This window comes from Xenopus tropicalis, chromosome 5 (assembly GCF_000004195.4).
Source record: "Xenopus tropicalis strain Nigerian chromosome 5, UCB_Xtro_10.0, whole genome shotgun sequence".
Taxonomy (NCBI): Eukaryota; Metazoa; Chordata; class Amphibia; order Anura; family Pipidae; genus Xenopus; species Xenopus tropicalis.
In genome coordinates this window covers 162219136-162219599 of record NC_030681.2, presented here as the reverse complement: position 1 = coordinate 162219599, position 464 = coordinate 162219136, and positions in this window count along the sequence as shown.

Genomic DNA, 464 nt, shown 5'->3' with positions numbered 1-464 from the left:
TAGTACGCGGGGGGGGGGGCTGTGTATAGTATTGGGGGTTGAACTAGTACACGGGGGGGAGGGCTGTTGTAATAGTAATTGGGGGTTAACGTAAGTAACGCGGGGGGGGGGCTGTGGTATAAGTATTGGGGGTGTAACGTAGTACCGGGGGGGGGGGCTGTGTATAGTATTGCGGGGTTAACGTAGTACCGGGGGGGGGCGGCTGTGTAATAGTATTGGGGGTTAACGTAGTACCGGGGGGGGGCTGTGTATGATTGGGGGTTAAGAGTACCGGGGGGGGCTGTGTATAGTATTGGGGGTTAAATGTAGTACGGGGGGGGGGGGGCTGTGTATAAGTATTGGGGGTTAACGTAGTACCGGGGGGGGGGCTGTGTATCGTATTGGGGGTTAACGTAGTAACTGGGGGGGGGGCTGTGTATAGTATTGGGGGTTAACGTAGTAAACCGGGGGGGGGGGGGGTGTGG